General features: G+C 38.0%; 1 protein-coding gene across 1 annotated transcript in view; it reads left to right on the top strand.

Moving 5' to 3' along the window:
- DPYD (dihydropyrimidine dehydrogenase) overlaps positions 1-19,593 on the top strand; it is an 808,753-nt gene that overhangs the window by 575,768 nt on the left and 213,392 nt on the right. The window lies entirely within an intron of this gene.

The raw sequence follows: 19,593 nt of genomic DNA, 5'->3' as shown, positions 1-19,593 counted from the left end.
CTGGCTCTGAGAGAAAAGACCTCAGAAATTTGGGTGTGGTTGACTTCCTCAGTCCTTTTCTAATGATGAACTGGTCATTCAGGCAACATGTACTTGATGGTGGCCAGAAGAAGGGATTAGGTGGGCCACTTCAGATGGTGAGTAGACATGTTAATTCTACCCCTGTGTCTTGGGAGAAATGTGCTTGATGAAATTGAGACATGGGGAGAAAATACAATTTTATATAACAAAAAAAATAATTAGGAGGGTCTGGTATGGTAGTCTAGTGGCTGAAGTCCTCACCTTGTACATACCAGGATCCCATATGGGCACCGGTTCTAGTCCTGATGGGCCTGCTTCCCATCCAGCTCCCTGATTGGAGCTTGGGAAGGCAATCAAGGATGACCCAAAACCATGGGACCCTGCACCTATGTGGGAGTCCCAGATTGGCACAGCTTTAGCTGTTGGGTCTCCTTGGGGAGTAAATCAATGGACAGAAGATCTTCGTTTCTGTCTCTCCTCCTCCCTGTATTTCTGACTTTCCAATAAAAATGACATAATTCTGAAAAAAAAAATTACTAGGAGACCAAAAAAACATAGCTGCCTACTATCCCATCTGACTCCTAACACAATCAGACCCTCAGATGTTGTAGGGTACGAGCAAGTTCATGCATTAAACTGAAGATCTATATCCCAGCTTCCCCAACATTATAACTTATCCTAAGAGACATGCAACAAGCAGCCTGGACACACTTACAAAGCTGCAGACATTCACTTTTCCCTAGCTTCACTACTGCTAGGTTTCACCTCTCCTGGAATTCCTGAAAGTACACAAATTAGAAATACAAAGCATCTAGCATTGCTATCTCCGTTGTCCCACCCAAGCAGTAAGCAGAGGGTGAGGAGTACAGACACACAGGGGCCATGCTCAAAGGATACCTGTCCTGGGGTGACCAAGAAACAGAGTGCCAGAGCAACGGAAGCACATGACCAAGAGAGTGAGCCCCTCCTTATCAAGAGCCTTTATAGAGGCTTGTGAGGGGAGTGGTTACACAACAGTGCAGTACGGTCTCCTCTCAGATGATAGAGAGTCACAAATAGGCAGGAGGGAACACCTAGGTGGTGGGGGAGTGACTTCCAAGCTCATGACCCTGAACTAGCTGACTACCTCACTACACAGAGGCAGAGATGCTGGCTCAAAAAAGAATGTATACAGCAGTCCTATTTCTCTGACTTTGGTGTTACTACCAGCCTTACTATAGCAACGACAGTGTGTGTGCTTATGTATAGCTGCATGTGTGTGTATGTAAGTACATATCAACAACCTCATACATCTATACGCATTGTGTCATCAATTTAAAAAATCAGTATATGGATCTATATTGTAAATAGCTGTGCACATGCAGCAAATTTATATCTTATCATTTTGAACTTTTGCAGACCATTCTATCCCCTTTTAGTGGGTCAGTTGTGAAGGGGAAGCAGAAATAACTGGGAGACTTCACACATAGGTAATATGTTCTGTTGTTTTAAAGAAGCAACTCAGATATCATGGCTTAAAAGAGCAGACCTGGGCAAAGGAACTGAGGGACTTGGGACAGTAGATTTCTGCTGAGAAATGCCAAGTGAATGTGCCATTTTTCTGGGCATACAATTAGAAGTTATTCAACAGTGATCAACATAGTAGCATCTGTGTGGAGTAACCAGAGCTGGGGGAAAAAATCTTTTAAAAAGAAAATGATCAACCATTCTTTATCACATGAAAAAGTTCCTAGATAACAGATAGGAAAGAAATAAGACTGATTAGTACCTTGGACTTTTATTTCTTTCAGTTTCTACCCTAAGCTTAGCATTATCTAGATAGCCTCCCAGTAAAAATTTAGTCACTTATCTCCTTAAAATTGTAAATACTCAATTTTATATCCTGAGTCTAAACAATCACTATTCTTTGTTCTTAAATTGTAGCAAAACCCAAATGTCATAATACTTCAGAACAGTTCATTCAAGTTCTTTTTCAAGATGTGTTTGCTTACTTATAGAGTAGGGGAGAAGGTGAAGAGAGAGAAAAAGAGAGAGAAAGAGAGAGAGAAAGGGAAAGAGAGATCTTCTGTCTGCTGGTTCTGGGCTGATTTGTAGCTGGGACCCAGGAGGTTCCTTTATTCCTTCTACATTCTACCGTCTCCTCTTACAAATTTTACTTGAAATTGTCTTATGCCTTTTTGTATTTTCCACTAGAATGAGAAGTCTATGAGAATAGTAACTTTGTTGTTATTTACTGTGAAGCATCAACAGACTGGCCGTTGTTCACAAACATCAAGTGAGGGTCATGACTGACTAGTTGCACAACATGCAGTCAAGTAGTATGCAAGTAAGGTAGCTAGGATTGATGTAATATTGTTTACCAGGCACATAGGTAGCTCCTTATACAAGTCCAAGTCTTCAATAAATAACAAATATGTACTGAATCAGAATAAAAAAATTTTAAACAAAAGACCTGTAGAGAAAAGACCAACCATCTTCATAATTTCTTTAGGGCTGTCATTGATTAATAAGAAGCACACTTTGGCTTCTTTTATCCTGGAAAACCAGAAATTATTTACATGGAAAATTAATGTTTCAATATCTAGCCATTTCCTAAGACCTAAGAATTATAAGTAAAATGTTCTTTGTATACTTTTATGTTCCTCTATCATAATAACGTTTTATTCAAGTTAAGAATTGAAATTGGCAGAAAATGTAAATACATTGTTGACTGTTAATGAAATACATTTTAGATTCTGGAGATGTTGAAGTGATTGAAAATTCATAGAAATAAAATATCAAAACTTTTATCATCTCTCAATATTTTAACATTGACCACAATTTATAAAATATGGTAAAAACCATCTTATTCTTTTGTGTGTGTATTTTTGTTTCAGTGTTGGGTGAGCCATTCATTTAGTGTGCCATTCGTGCATAGTGACTTGAAATTATATTTTTACTGTAACCTGTTAGTAACCAGCAGAGTGCTCATCAGGCTTCCCCTTAACTCAGTATTAAATGCAGGAAATAAAGAAGGTTGAAAGGAACTAATGTTGTTCTGCAGTAGTTTAGCAGCTGCTTGAGGCAACAGTATTCAGTACTAGCATGCAGCCTCCAGTCCCAGCTGTTCCAATTTCAAACCAACTCCTTCATAACGTACATGGGAGCAGCAGATGATGGTCCAAGTGCTTGGACTGTGCCACCACATGGAAAACCCAGATATACTTCCTAGCTCATGACTTTAGCCATACCTAGCAGGTGCTGTTATTTATGAAATAAAAAGCAGGAAGGATAATTCTGTCTGTCACTCCTGCACTGTCTATCTCTGTCTCTAACCCTATCTCCATCTCTCTTGCTTTCAAAGGAATAATTTTTAAAAAAGAATTCAATAGAGGTATAGAAAGGATGAGAGTGTACCCTTGGAGTCCTGATTACATTTCCCAAAAGAAAATATTTTTGATTTTGAATGTGAATGTAATATAAGTGGTTCTTTCCACTGTAACATGGATAATTCAAAACTAATGGCACCACCATAAAATGAATTTATGCAGGATTAAAATTGTTAGCAGTTCCATATCCTAAAATATGTTTTTGTAATTCTCATTTCTATTCATGAAATCTTAAAATCCAGAATTATCATTATGCATCATCTTTTCCCTTCTTTCATAGCTGCTTCTTTTTGGCAAAATTTCATCCTACAAATTGCCCAAAGCAGTATAGGAGTGTCTTTCACTCACTTTGGGAAATATTTATTTTACCACATTTTAAACAGAGAATTAGCTCTAATCCAATGTGACATAAAACAAAGGTATAAATAGTAAATCCCTTAGTATGAAGAAATGATACCATAACATTAACATTGAAATTCATAGAAGATTCTTTTCTCGCATGATTGATTGCAACATAATCACTGTAGATTTTTAGCAAATTTGATTATATGTTGGTAAGTGCACAGCTCTCAGATGATTAGCAGCGATTTACTTAAGGATGTTTTGTAAAAGCAAACCTGCGATGGGCATTTGGCGCAATAATTAAGTTCCCAGTTGAGATGCCAGCATCCCATGTTGGCTTGTCTGGCTTTAGCTTTTGTTTCTGTGTTTGTGATGCAGTTCCTCCTATGGCAAAATCTGGGACGTGCATGGCTTCCTGCCACTCATGTGGGTGACCTACATTGAATTCCAAGCTCCTTATTCAGCCTGGCCCAGCCCAAGCTACTGCATGAGATTGGGAAGTAAACTATACATGAAATGTTTTTCTCTGTATCTCTGCCTTTCAAATTAAAAATAACCAAAAGTAAAACTTAAAATAAGTAAGTAAAGGTAACACAGTTATGTAGCTGAGCATGTATTTCCGAATTATTAATAGCAAATGGTTGTGTTACCCTTTGACTGAGTCTTGGAAAATATATAGCCCTACTAAAGGTTTTCAAATGTTTTGTTATACTATCCAGTTCTAAAACAAGTGATAGCTATGTATTAGTCTTTTCAATAAATGTTTATTTAATAATCACAATAGACATACACTTGGATATATGTTATATATACATATATTCTCATCTAACTCTAAGGTGGGCCAGACCTTTAGAAGTGATTCAACTCTCTGAGTACCTGTCACTTACATGAGAGACCAAACTGGGTTCCCAGCCTCCCAGCTATGGCCTAGACAACCTGAGGCCAGTATTGTCATTTTGGATCACAGGGACAAAGTTTTTTCTTTCTGTCTCCATCTGTCTCTGTCTTTGTCTCTCTCCCACCCTCAATCTAAAGTAAGTAAGTAAGCCTTTCTTTTAAAAAAATCCTTAGGCAAAGTAAATGAAAAATTAAATTTCTGCAGAACTGAATTAAGTTCATGTGATTTGAAAATGGGAAGGTGTATTATGCACAGAAAAGCAATCATTCTGGTGCCATCAATTAAATGTAAATAATGATACTAAAAAGTGACACAATTTAGTGGTTAGATTTGACTTCGTATTACAGTTGATATGAGTAACATCGGCTCTTCTGTTTTTTTTTTTTTTTTTGACTAGTCAAACACAATTGTGGATAAGTATAACAACACTTATTTCTTAAAAAGGATTTCTTTGATGTGTAAAGTTCAGAAAACTCCTATTATGAATAACCTGGGCTTCAATGATATACTCTATCAGTGAGAATTAAGTTTATATCTATGCTGTTTGAGGAGAGGTCTGTGTGTGAGTGTGGAATAGGAATGTTAAGTGCTGCACAACTCTGGGAGAGAGGGGATGTTAAGGTTGGTTGTTTCATTGAAATAGGTGTTTTTACATCTGGAACCTCAACATCTGTCTCTATATCAGCTTCCCAAATAAAAACACAGCCCTGGACTCTTCTAGTGTGAATCTCAGCTTTACCATCCCTTTATCTTTATATACATGTAGCTGATCTCTTTCGAATTATACAACTATAAAATCTTGTTGTAAACATCCTTTATGCCTAACCATGTCCTAGAGTCTGATAGTTCTAATTAATTTTATTGTTGACTGTTCTCTTACTGTATGCATCTGTAAATATTAACTTCTTGCCATGTTTCCATCCTAATTATGTCACTCTAGCCATATACTCATACATTTCCTGGACTTCTGAATGGTAAAATCTATTGCCCGCGTTTTAGCCCTCCTCCTATCTGATATCTCTGGAATGTTTTGCTTCAGGACCTTCATCCACAAATGCTTTATTGAGGTTGCTCTTCTTGCTTGTATATTTTTCCCATTGTTTACTTTTCTTCCTGACCACTGCTAGATTTCTACAAGATACTATTAGTGATCATGAGGTTTAACTCGCTGTCTGATATCCTTTGCATTTATTCATAATAATGCAATCTCCTTTTTATGGTGATAACTTTGAAGTCATGTTTCCAAAATTCATTTGCTGCTATTCCTATTCCTATCAAATCTCAACCAAATTCTTTGAGTGGGATCTTCTGTAGTTGCCTTGACATATCTAAAACTCCATGTCCTACCCCCCCCCAGCCCCTGCTTCTCTTGTATTTTCTTCACTTGATGGATGAAATTCCATCCCTCAGCCATTTTTCTTGATTTTTACTCTCCAGCTTCAACTTGCCCTTATCTTGAAAGCTTTTTTTTAAACATTTACTCTTATGATGACATCCTAATACATTTGAGCTGCTTGACTTTCCCTGACATTGTTTAACTGTGACACTTTCTTTTCCTAATTGTTCTGCCTGTTTGTGCTTTATTTTACTCACCCCACAGCAAATAGGTATTATGCTTTTAAAACGTGGATTTTTATTTTTTTAAAGATTTATTTATTTTTACTGAAACTGCAGATTTATAGAGAAGAGACAGAAATATCTCCCATTCACTGGTTTATTTTCCAAGAGGCATCAATGGCGAGAGCTGAGCCGATTCAAAGCTAGGAGCCAGGAGTTTCTTCTGGATCTCCCTCATGGTGGCATGGTCCCCAGGCCTTGGACCATCTTCTACTGCTTAACCCAAGCCACAAGCAGGCAGCTGGATGGGAAGTGGATCATCTGGTATAAGAACCAACACCCACATGGGATTCCGGTGCTTGCAAGGAGAATTTATTCACTGACCTTTTTGCTGGGACCTAAAACATGGGTCTTAAAATGTGACTTCTCATACTTTCTTGGGACCTAAAGGACAAGTCAGAAAAACACCACAGGAACTGACTCAAGCTGAGACATGCGGTCATGCTTCCTGACTCTTATCAACTGCAAGAATTCTCTTTGGTTTTTCATAGTGAGCATTTCCATGCTTCAGCTTTTTGCTCTCTTTTCTCTCTGCGGTGTTATTTCACAGCCTCTGTCTAGCCAGTGCCACTTTGTGATTCTGTGAAGGTTCCAAAGTACAATCACCTTCACAATCGCCCCTCCCTTTAATACATATACACTGTAGAAGTAAATGAAAGTGATCACTTGACTACTAAATTCACCTTCACTTTCTACATACTTCAAGTAGAGAAGTTTGTTCTACATAGTTTTTATGTCTGTTTCATATACAAAATGACACTTTTTGTGAGATTTTTATGGTTAACTGCAAGGTGGTGGCAAGTGTCCAATTAAGGACATTAGATTCAATAGGTATTGGAAGCCCTCTATATTACTCACTTACTACTGAAAGGAAAAGCAATACGAAGATTTGAAGACATTTGTCACTTCAGCAGTAGCATGTTAAGATCTAGGAATACTCCAACTGAGCAAGTACAAGATAGAGTCTTCTCCATTTGCTCAATGATGCCTTTCTGTTATGTTATAATCCAATTAGATGCTGCTACATCAAAATGCTAATTACGTTGTCAGTTAAATTCACCAACACATGCTCATGTTAAGTAATGAGAAAAAAATCAATGTTTTAAACAAGGCAACATTAGCGGTCTCTTAGAACTGTATATTTCTTAACTAGTTAAATAAATAGCCACCAGTTTTTAGTACTAACAATAGTTTGTATATAAGCTTTTTGTGGATTCTCCTCCCATGTAAGATTCATCAGCTGTTTTTATCAACAATATAGGCTTCAGGCACTTCTGTGAAGTTGAGTTGGGATACATAAAAGACCCTTGTCAAATTGGTGGTCATGCAGGTATTCAGAGTGAAAGGGAAATCATAGTTTAATTTAATTTCAGTGCCTCAAGATATTTTTTCTTATAGGCTATATTACCATTCTATCTGTGTATCCATCTTTTAGGAAATGATAGCTACTCTTAATACACTTAAAATAAGGCTTCCATGATACAGCTAATATATATCAGTTCTTTCTGTGTGGATCTCTTGAGCTATATTACAACAGATTCAAATGCTGAATGATTTATAGAGAAGAACAGAGACATAACGTAACCCCAAATGCAATTTATATATTCTACTGACCGGGATGACTTTTCAGTGCCCCAAGTGATTATAACTTGATTTTAAGTTCTTTGAAGACAAAGTTGAAGCCTTATTCTGTTTTAAATTCCCAAATTTCCAATAAGTTTTCAAGTTAATTATTGATGTCAAATAAGAAATTTTCTGTGTAGTCCAGGAATCTAAGAGCCTGCTAGGCCCAATCAATTCTTTCTAAATACAGTGGTCATATGTAGAACTTGACAAACAAGCAATCACTTAAACCTGTGTCCTGGCTACTTTAAGCATAATTAATCATATTCTAAGCAAAAGGCAGCCACTTGTAAACTAAATAAAATAAGGAGGTCAGCAGCAGATTTTGAAGCTGCTGCTTTACCTCAGGAAATAAGGTCATTCTGTCCTGGGTAATGGCTGACTTCCTATATCAATTAAAACTCTTAGTTGCAAGCAACAAATCAGACTAAGACTGTCAGAAGCAAAATGGTTTATCAAGAGGACAACAGCAGGCCTAGAAAATGGGCCAGAACATCTCTACCAGAGATGATGTCCATAACTGCCTCCTAGACTGAGTTCTCCCAGGGGACATGTACCTCCTGGCATCAGAAAGAAATTATAGACTCTTTTCAGATAGGAAGATTAAAGTGTCTGGATTATGTACTTTGATTTTGAAATGTATAAATCCCTTCATAAATAAATTTTTTCATGTTGTTTACATTGTTGAGAAGAATGTATATTCATGTGGATCACTGATTAGGGTGGGGAGGGCTGAGGTACCGGAGATGGTGGGTGAGACAATTGCTTCCAACTTTTGTTGTTGTTGTTGTTCCTGTATCTGGGGGAAGGAAGGAGAGAAATGTAGAGGCCACTCCCAGCAGCCTAATCATGTCAGTACCCGGGGAAGGGGAACAGCCTCTTCTTGGTGTACAGATGCTATAGTACTAGAAAATTGAATTGGAGAACCAGGGGCAACATGGATAAAAAGAATAAAGTGAACTGAAATTAAAATAGAAAATGATATGCCTAGAAATAGAATTTATTAACACTCAAGATTGTAATTCTTCAAGCAATAGATACACACTCGTAAAAGAATTAGGAGAAAGAAGCACTTCTTGTTTTGTATTCTAGAAGATATCCAGAGCTTTGGTTCCACCTTTGACAAGAACGTTTATGCTCATTAGTGTACAGCAGTATGAAAGAGTGCCCCGGCACATTTCCTCCCCTTCAGGCCTACACTACTTTCAAATAGACTTCACAGACACAGAAGTCTTAAGATGGACATCCATTAACCACCACCTGAGTGTAAATAAAGAAAATGGTAGGGATTGTGAAAATCAGAATGAATCAAAACTCTGGAGTAAAATCCAGCCTGCGTGACCTTTATGTCAAGAGTTTGTAAATACCTCGTCTTATTTTTTAGTATATCCAAATACTTTTCAGCTCAAAGACAAAAATCACACTACAGAGTTGGCAAACAAACGAGGCTAGATAGTTCTCTCCAGCTCTATTCAGCATCAGTAGGAAGAAATTCCTAAGGAACTGTACCAACTGGTTATGGATGAGTTCTCCTTAGCTCAAACCATTCATTGCCGAGGGATTGAGGTTTTCTGTACTAAGTTATTTAAAATTGCCTGTTTTTGCAGTCACTTTTTTTTCTTTCTTGGAATTCATAAAATTCCCAGGACAGAAGCATGACTGCCCTAGGCTGTCTTCATCCTAAATGTTTCTATCAGCATGGTGGGTGCTCCAGGGCAGAGCACTGTTTCACACTAGCCCCGCTCCCACTGTGTTGGTTAATCATTCACCCCAATATGGGATTAAAGGATACTGAGGCTTTGTGTTGGTGCTTGTTTTCTAACTGGGGCACTGGAAAGCATAAGCTAAGTGAATAGACTAACAGATGTATACACTATCAATTGTTACACTGTTTACACTAATGCTTTGCATTAAGAAAACAAATCCTAAGCGGCCTAATGTCTGCAAAGAATAAAAGCTGCTTGTTATACACTTGAATACTTACTTTCCTTTATCTAGAATGAATCCATACATAGTAGTGCAAGCAACTGCCTGCACTTCATTACCCACTGAAGTGTTTTAGTGTGTTCTAAGCGGTGATTAGGAAGCCTGCTGGGGTTCAGTTTGGCTCAGCTGGTCCACAGTTTGGAACAGCCACTGGTGGTATAAGGAAAGTCTGTGCCTAGCGTATTTTTTCTTATATTAAGATTCCCCATGTTATGCTGCATAACCTCATTAAAGAGCAAGCTGCAGACAACACCAGGAGCTGAATTTTTGAGAAATCAAGACATCAATATGGAGTTAGGAGGGAACAAGTTCCGTTGGGGAGTAATGCCTGTGAAAGGAAAAGGGAGGAAATGAAGTGGGCTAGGGGAGTCCTTCAAACCCTAATATAGATATGCCAAAAAATAAAAATCTCTGCCAGCTTACTAGGAAGCTGCAAAGCCAAGGGTGTCTAATGAAGAAGTCACACATACTGAAGTGTTTAGTTCGTTTCCTACATTTTTGCTGTCATTGACTAAGACCACCTAAAGAGGAGCATGATTTCAGCCAAAAATTTGGGGCGGACCTGAAGGAAGCAGCAGTTGGAGGCTGTCAGAGCACCACACTTGTGTTTGGACAGAGTCTTTCAAGGAAAAGTCTGAACTATACATCGTTATCTGCTACAGTTTCCCTCCTCTGCCTGTGTTCTCCGTGACCTTTGCTTTGCTAGTTAAGCTATTTTAGAGCATCTACTAGTCAGTTATGATGAAAAGCTATATGATTTCTCAATACTTGAAAAAAGTTAACCTTTTAAAAGTTCTCCTGACTTTTATAAGTTGAGCCCAGCTTATTCCTTTGACTCAAAATGGAGTTCCTGGGGCCCAGTGCGATAGCATAGCAGTTAAAGTCCTCGCCTTGAGCACACCGGGATCCCATACGGATGCCAGTTTGTATCGTGGCAGACCCGCTTCCCATCCAGCTCCCTGCCTGTGGCCTGGGAATGCAGTCAAGGACCATCCAAGGCTTTGGGATCCTACACCCGCATGGGAGACCCAAAAGAGGCGCCTGGCTCCTGGCTTCGGATTGGCTCAGCTCCAGCCATTGCAGCCGCTTGGGGAGTGAATCATTGAATAGAAGATCTCCCTCTTTGCCTTTCCTCCTCTCTGTATAGCTGACTTTCCAATGAAAATAAATAAATTTTTTAAAAAGTGGGGTTCCTGGAACAAAGATCCAAGGTATTTGTGATTACTTAGCAGTGGTTCCATTGGGAAAGCTCTCCCTTAGAAGTACATCAAGTTTGTGAACTCCGCAATAACACACTGGACTGAATGTAGGAAGCATCTATTGCGTGTGAATCAGCAAAGTACATCTTCTGGACATCATCACCATTAGCACTGCCCTTTGAATGGAGAGAAGGGATCTGATGGAGAAAGGATCTGATGGACAGGTATAGAACCACAGGGATCTCATAGAGAATACCTGTAAGAACTTGTAGGACACCCGATGTTTTGAATTCTGTAAACAATGCATGATGATTCTTTTGCACTGATTAAAAATTCTGGTTGCGGAGACCAAGTGTATCAAAATGGGGATAATTTAACACTAAGAAATGTCAGTATACTGGTAGAAATCCTCTCTGCAAGGACGACAAAACAGCAGCAAGTTCGGGCCACAAGAAATGATATTTCAGGGGGAAAAGGGAAACCTCTTTAGCTGGTAAGATTGAGCACAGGCTTAACTGCCTCCTTCCCATCTCCATGCCGGACGCTGAGGATTAGGAGTTGAGGCAAGGTAAAAAGTGTGAATGCTGTAAAGATTTTCACTATTCTTAAATTGCATAGGACCTTCTGGGAGCTTGCCGTGTATTTCCAGCCTCCAAGTTGGGGACCTGTGCCCTGCAAGCACTGCCCCTTCCTGGTGTAGAACATAGCATATTGTTTCCTACTGTAATAATAGTCTGCATGTGTGGCTCATTTGGGTCTACAGGATGGAAAAGGGAAATGCTTTGTCGTTATGGACAGCTAGTACACAATTAGAAATCCTTCATTCTTCTGTCCCACATGGTACTCACCATGTGTCTTTCATGTCTCAGGCTCTGTACTACAAGAGGATCAGGACAAAGATACATCCTTTAAAAGACTAATAGTCTAATAGAATCAAATTAATTAGTAAACAGAGATTATGATTATAAAACTGTGATAAATGCGGTAATGAAGAAATATTATGGAAGCTTGACCATGTGTTCATTTACTAATCCATCCTGTGCTGAAGTACAATAGATTGCAGCAGCTGCTTTGAGGAGTTTTATTCAAAGGACAAAAAAATAAGAGCATGCTCCGGAAACAAAGGGGCACACAGAGACAGAGAGAGACAGACGTAAGATCTGAAGGGAGAAACAGAATGAAGGCCCTGTATCCTGGGGGAGACAGAACACGCCAGTGAATATATATCATCTTCCACATGAGGCATACGAATACAGCCAAATATATGTCATATCATATGTAGTACTCTATTTCGTGTTTGAGTTTTGTATCCTGTGATTTTAGTAAGTTACTTTGTTAGTTCTTATAGGCTTAAATGGAGGGTTAGGTTACCCCATGTACAAAATCATTTCATGAGAAAAAAGGTATCTTGACTTGCTCTGCTCCAGTGTCAACCCCCTTTATGCTTTCTCTTCCCAAAGCTGTTGAGTACAAGCTGATAAAGTGGGCATCATTATCTTGGTGCAGAGCTGAGGGGAAATACTGCCAGCCTTTCCACATGCACTGTGGGCTTTGGCTTGACATATATAGCATGTTTAATTTTTGAGATACTTCCCTTGAAAACATAATTGGTTGATAGTTTTTATCCTTTAGGGATATTTGTCTTATCAAATGCTTTTCTGTATCTATTTACATAAACATTCAGGTTTTTTTATGATTTATTTTTATTGGAAAGTTGGATATACAGAGAGACAGAGAGACAGAGAGGAACATCTTCTGCCTGATGGTTCTCTCCCCAAGCGGCCTTAATGGCTGGAGCTGAGCCAATCAGAAGCCAGGAGCCGGGAACTCTTCCGGGTCTCCCACTTGGGTGCAGGGTCCCAAGGCTTTGGGCTATCATCGACTGCTTTTTCAGGCTGCATGCAGGGAGCTGGATGGGAAGCGGGGCTGCCGGGATACGAACTGGCATCCATATGGGATCCTGGTGTGCTCAAGGCTGCTACGCTTTAACTGCTATGCTATTGCGCTGGGCCCCAGCATTCACTTTTTGTTCTTCAATGTTGATAGTATTTACAATGTTTATTGATTTTTCATGTGCTAAAACATCCTTTTATCTATGGGAGAAGGGATATGTCCTACTTGATCATAATGAAAGATCTTTTTGATGCATTCTGTTTGTTAGTATTTTTTTTGAGATTTTTAGCATATATATAAATTCTCAAAATCAGTAGTTCTGTGTTTATAAACTATAACATTTTAAAATCCAATTACATTTTATGTGCATTTTCTGTTTCTGGATTATAAAGTATTTGGAGTTTTGGTTTTTGGGAAAATTGATGGCCTATCATACATACTTAAATGTGTATTAGCTTTCATAAAGCTTAGTGTCTAAAACAGTGGTTTAGTAGCTTATCACAGAATCAATAATTTTTTAGATTTATTTATTTTTATTGGAAACTCAGATTTTTAGAGAGGAGACACAGAAAGAAAGATGTTCCATTTGTTGGTTCACTCTCCAAGTGACTATAATGGCCGGAGCTGAGCCAATCCAAAGCCAGGAGCCAGGAGCTTCTTCTTCATCTCCCACGTGGGTGCAGGGTTCCAAGGCTTTGGGCCATCCCTTACTGCCACAAACAGGCCACAAAGGGAGATAGAAGGGAAATGAGGCAGCTGGGATAAGAAGTGGTGCCCTGTGGAATACCAGCAGTTGGAAAGTGAGGATTTTAGCCACTAGGCTACTGTGCCAGTCCCAAATCAATAATTTTGTAATAATTTCTCTCCTAAATGAATATAAGTAGGTCATTGCCAATTTGTGCAGTGTAAACTTTATCAATTCAACAATATGGATTGACTGCTTCCTATGTGCCAAGTCATGCATGAAATGCTCTGGAATAGTATGGAATGATACAGTCTGTACCAGCAATGTCAGGGCACACTTAAATAAGAGACTGATGGAATTATGACTCCTTATGGGGGAGATCTGTTTGAGGGCAATCTCAGTCTATACAAAACTGGACCACAAAAATTTAAAAATTCAAAATAAAGATACAATAAGAATTGGAAAAAAAGACAGAAAACAGCAGTGTTAAAAATATGAAGTGATAAAACTATACAAAGATCTGTTTTTTTGACATAGACACCAAACAAGTAACTTATTTTGTGTCTGGCTTGCGTTTGTATATGCTAATTTCCTTGTTTCATTCATTGAAGCATCCAACACAGATAAATTTCACTTGTTCATTGTCTATAAATGTTTGCAGAAAAGGTAGAACCAACATTGCCTAGGGTTTCATTGACTTTGATTTTTCCATTTATATTCAAATGATCTTAGTAATTTTAAAATTTATGACAGTATAATTATTTATAACATAATGAACACATATCCACACCTATGTAGAAGATGGTCAAGGTATTGAACATTCCTTTACTCTCTAAAATTGTCTTTGTACCTCTATCCACTGGATTCTTCCCCCATCTCCAGTCCTCAGTCTGAGCACCACGCCTGTGCTTTCCATCATTATGGTGCTGTTTCACTGAAATGTACTTTTATATTGCAATCTTGTATAATTATTTAATTTATTTTAACTATTTAAAATGTCATTCTTTGTTTGGGATGCAGAGATAAAGAGAGAATGAGAAAGAAAGGAAGACAGAGTGATCTCCCAGCATTAGTCGACTCACCATATACCTACAACATCCAGTATTGAGTCAACTTAATCCTGGAGGTGAGAGGTCCCCCCAGATCTCACATAGGTCTCAGGGAGTCAGGTATTTGAACCATCTCCTGCTGTTTCTTAGGATGTGCATTAGCAGGAAGCCACAAAACAGAGTATTTGGACTCTCACTAGACACTGTGCTTTCAGATGCGGGTATTCCAGGTATCAATTTAAGTCGCTGTGCTAAGTTCCCACTCCTCATGCAACATTTTTAAAGATTATATCCATGGGCCCACCATGATAGCCTAGTGACTAAAGTCCTCTATTTGCACACGCCAGGATCCCATATAGGTGCTAGTTAGTGTCCTGTCAACCCCGCTTTCTATCCAGCTCCCTGTCTGTGGCCTAGGAAAGCAGTAGAGAATGGCCCAAGACCTTGGGACCCTGCACCTATGTGGGAGACCCAATAGAGGCTCCTGGCTTCTGGCTTTTGATTGGCCCAGCTCCGGTCATTTTGGCCACTTGGAGGGTGAATCACTGGATGGAAGTTTTTCCTGTCTCTCCTCCTCTCTATAAATCTGACTTTCTAATAAAAACAAATAAACCTTAAAAAAAGATTAAGTCCAGGTTTTCACATGATTCATTAGTGTGGGGCTATTTTGGAAAAGTTGTTATGAACATTATTAGCAGGTTCTTGTATGGAAACATGTTTTATCTCCATTAGGTATATAGTTAAGAGAATTTCAAGATCAAATCATGGCCTTTGTGGGAAAGTTCCAAACTGCTTTCCAGAGTGGTTGTACCTCTGTGAGAATTGAAAAAAATGTATGAATCATTGTTAATTTAAAGCATCTCCATCCGTTTGCACAATCTTTGCATTCATTAAAAATTGTAGGCCGGCGGTTGACTACCTGGATTAGTTATTATTGTCGTATTACGCTGACATAGGAAGATAAAGAGCTCACATTTGCCTGTTACTTTGTCACCACATCTAGTCTTACAGGAACAAATGAAGTAGAAGCCTTTTATGCTTCTAGTTTACAACTGATGGCTGAATTTCACTTTAGGGAGCAATTTTGCTAAAGAAGAGGATGGTTTAAGACATGATAATGTGACAGAAAATTAAGAAGATAAAATTGGTACTCAGGTTGGGCTGGGTCCTAGTTCTCTCCATCAGAAAAGTGTACATAATAATACTAGCCACTTCTTGTCATGTCATGTGAATTAAGACTTAGAAATTCCTCAGTGGAAAACATTTTATAAATTGTGAAATCTTGCAGTGGGTTCATTGAAATGCCGGCTTCTAAGAAATCCATTTTGAAAAGAATTGTACAGAGTGAAAATTACTAGGTAAATTGAAAAGAAATGTTTCTTCAAGTCAAAAATTTTACTTGTGGTTTAGCTTATCAAGAAATTCTCACCGTTCTCATTCTGTAGTGCTTGTTCCTTTCCAGAGAGGGCATAAAGCACATGGCATTTGATGCCCTTAGTAATTGGTGGAAATGCTTGCTATGTTGGAGGGATTGTGTTACAGGCCTCAAAAGCAGTAAGGTGGGCAATTTGTGAAGCATAATTATTAATAAGTTACTAGAAATGTGTTTCCAGAATGAACCATTATCTTATGATTCAGATTTTAAAATAGACTTAACAACAGCCAGTTTTGCAAGCTGGTAACTACGAAGCAAGTAATTTACTCATCATTCTAATTTTGATGTTGCCGTTGTTGTTTGGTCTTCATGGGAATCGCTAGCACATACTAATTGCCGATAGGGGTTTTAAAAGGTTGCTCCTCACTGAACATTTCCAATGGACCAAATATGCCTGTAGGTTACTTTTATTCTCTCCCCAACAGTGGTGAGGTGTGTTTCAGTACTTTCATCTCGGACAGTACCATGGGCCACTTTTCTTCCGCAGGTTTATTATTCATTCACTTAAGGGTTCCAGGCCACACGCTTCCATCACTTGTATTGCCAGTGAGCTTAACGTGGTGTTTGCATGGATAGTGGGAGGGTCAACAGTGTCTGAACTTTGTGCCTGTGTACATGAGCATGTGTGTGCACTCATGCCAAGGATCTGCTATCATGAAGAGATTGCAATTTATGGTCAGAATCAAGTCCCCGATTCCGATGCAAACAGTAAGTTTCTTCTGCTCTAGGCAATTTCTGCTCTAGGCTATTAATCTATTATGTCTCAGATGTTCACGATTTTCTTCAGAAATATCCCAAACTTGTAATCTTAGATTTCTTGCTTTCAGACATTGATCATAATATGTTTTTTCATAAATCTAGATATATTATTCTGATAGCTACACAAGAAGCAAATTGAAAATCGTTGCATTTTATTTATTCCTTTAAAGAATAGAATGATTTTATTTGCTTTTTGTTAGTATTGGTGATAATACAGTCTGCATTTGTCTAAGAGGAAATCGTAACAATATATTTCCTATCCTGAAGATTTAGGAAATTAAAATTGTCAAAAATTGATCAATTTCAGTAAGATTCTACATCCTGACTTCTTAAGAAAAGCCAAATTATCTTATACTTTCACTAGCAAATGAAGAAACTATATTAATTTCTTTTAGATCTTGAACATTCATATCAAAAAAGGGCCAGAATGGTGGCTCAACAGGCTGATGCTCGTCCTGCAGTGCAGGCATCCTGTTCATATCGTGGTTGCTGCAATTCCCATCCAACTCCCTGCCTGCCTATGGCCTGGGAAAGCAGTTGGATGACTCAGTTCACTCAGACCCTGTACCCATGTGGGAGACCTGAGAAGGATTACTGGCTCCTGGATTCTGATTGGATGAGCTCCAGCCATTGTGATCCTTTGGGGTGTAAGCCAGCAGATTGAAGATCTCTCTCTCTATCCCTCTCTCTCCTCTATAAATCTGCCTTTAAATAAAAATATATGTCTTTTCTTAAAGAAATAAGTCTGAAAAAAACAGGAAATTATGAATAGTTGTGAACCATCTTAATTCTCCAAAATATACAGTTACAAATGAAACTAGCAATTCCATAAATGTAATTGCATGAGAACACACTTTATTACACCTGTTCAAATATTTTCTATTTGCAGAATAGTTATTTATATTCAGAACAGTTGATGAGCAGTTTTTCTTAAAATGTCCAAGTAATGTGGGCTGCGTGGTTGCCCTTGGCAGGGTCAGTTACATTTGAGATATCTGTGTGCCATATCAGAGGGTATAAATTTCAGTCCTGGCACTCTCCTGATTTAAGTTTCATATGAACATGCTCGGGGTGAGGATTTGGGTGAATGGATCTCTGCCCCCACAGAGGAAGCCCTCATTAAATATTGGTTGCCAACACTGGTGCATTGGTGTAGCTCAGCTCCATAGACGTTGTGGGCATTTAGGAATTATACAGCAGATGCAAACTCTCTATATATGCCTGTATATTTGTTCTGATAAACTAAACAACATTTACCATTTAATCAGTTAATCAGAATAATGATTGATCAGTGATTGATTTAACTAACACTGAAGATGAGGAAAACACATCTGAACGCTGTCAATTTTATACATAGACCCAAAGAATAAAATTATGACATCCAAAAAATAGAGGGATGATTTAAGTAAATAGAAGTAAACAAGGAGCTGTAATTTTTTTAAGGAACTAAATAACTTTGAACAAGTTCCAAGTCACTAAAGCAAAGGGTAACAGATACTTTTCAACCATAATGTAAATTGATAGGAAAAGTCTAACCTATATTCAGATAAAGACATGATGGTCACTAGCATTGAAATCCATTTAAGGGACTTTTATCAGATTATTAGTGTTTATTCTCTTGGAACCAAGTAATATTTTAAATTTGTTTCAGTAATTCTTATCAGACTACCTTTAACGCATTATGCAATTCAAGTGATCTTTGAATTATTGTCAAATTCTACCACAAAGAGCACTTTCACAAAGGACATGCAATTCATATCATCTGGTGTTACTGTCATTTCTAGGCTAAGTCCCATGGAAATTCATAACTTAGAAATGAAAGTCACAAAGATGCAACTGCCTACATAATGCCAATGCAGTGATCATAAATATTTCATGAACGTTGCATGGGCAGATCTCCATTTTCATGAGTTAGAATTTGTACAGCGACGTCTCCAGATTTTACTATTCATAATGCACAGTGTGCCCGTAGAGCCCTTCATATAGTGCTTTTTACTATTTAGTTTTAAATAAGAAATTACTACATTGAGAGAGGAACAAGCAAAACTAGTACTTCTTTGTTAAAACTATTAACTTTACTGAATATAGATGATAACCATCAGGGGCAATTACCTCATTGCAGTGTCTTAGCACATAAACACATAACTTTTAAAGTAATGCAGGATGGATCAAGATAAATTAAACCAAAGTGAAAAGGTTGTTCCTAAAGGCTAACATGAGAAATCTTCTCTGGAAAGAATTTGAAAGGTTAAGAAGCAAAGAGCAACTTTGTTACATATAAAAATATTAATTACAAATGATGCACTTGCCTGCAGTTTCAGAGTTGAAATATCTGCCTATAATTCTGGATTTTTCTTTTTATTGAAAAAACATTTTCCCTGGCTAAGATAATATTACCAAGTTCAATAATGAATTTGTGGTGCGTATTTTAATGTAATTTATCAAAGCACAATATCAGTACCTGTCAGAATAAATTTTGCACTCAAAGTAATGGGGAAAAAAGGACTATTGTATGCATCGAAATCAAAGGACATCACTACGCTGTTATTTCAATGGAAAGGATGGGTGTTTGCCCTCTAAATGATACTTATCCCATGAGAAAGTCAAACCCTGAAAATCACAGGAAATAGGCTCAGGAAAATGTCTATTTCTTGCTTTAAAGAATAAGTATTTGATATTTTATTTCACTTTTGTCATTTTGATCAATTCTTTCAAGTA

This window comes from Ochotona curzoniae, unplaced genomic scaffold (genome assembly GCF_017591425.1).
Source record: "Ochotona curzoniae isolate NIBS_2020 unplaced genomic scaffold, NIBS_Ocur_1.0 scaffold_1037, whole genome shotgun sequence".
NCBI classification, from domain to species: domain Eukaryota; kingdom Metazoa; phylum Chordata; class Mammalia; order Lagomorpha; family Ochotonidae; genus Ochotona; species Ochotona curzoniae.
The sequence above is the reverse complement of the archived record's forward strand: the minus strand, read 5'-3'. Positions and strand labels throughout refer to the sequence as shown.